Source organism: Sinocyclocheilus anshuiensis, unplaced genomic scaffold (genome assembly GCF_001515605.1).
Source record: "Sinocyclocheilus anshuiensis isolate Anshui unplaced genomic scaffold, SAMN03320099.WGS_v1.1 scaffold2201, whole genome shotgun sequence".
NCBI classification, from domain to species: domain Eukaryota; kingdom Metazoa; phylum Chordata; class Actinopteri; order Cypriniformes; family Cyprinidae; genus Sinocyclocheilus; species Sinocyclocheilus anshuiensis.
The window spans coordinates 30,123-30,495 of record NW_015552525.1 but is presented as its reverse complement, the minus strand read 5'-3'; the positions used below and the strand labels follow the sequence as shown (position 1 = coordinate 30,495).

The following is a 373-nucleotide window of genomic DNA, read 5'->3' as shown; positions in this document are numbered from 1 at the left end:
ACACACACCCACACACACACACACACACACACATACACACAACACACACACACACTCACACACAACACACACACACACACACATACATACACACAACACACACATACACACAACACATATAAACATACACAACACACTTGAATATGTGAAACATGAATACATACATACTCTATATAGCTCATTTGTATCTGTAGTCCCTGGGCAGGAAGTTGTTAAAATAAAATAAAATTACAGCACTCCATTAGAATAAAATATTAATAATAATAATACAGGTGCATCTCAATAAATTAGAATGTGGTGGAAAAGTTCATTTATTTCAGTAATTCAACTCAAATTGTGAAACTCGTGTATTAAATAAATTCAATGCACACAG

General features: G+C 33.5%; 1 protein-coding gene across 1 annotated transcript in view; it reads left to right on the top strand.

Moving 5' to 3' along the window:
- LOC107663550 (mitogen-activated protein kinase kinase kinase kinase 5-like) overlaps positions 1-373 on the top strand; it is a 27,731-nt gene that overhangs the window by 26,282 nt on the left and 1,076 nt on the right. The gene's annotated exons all lie outside the window — the stretch shown is intronic.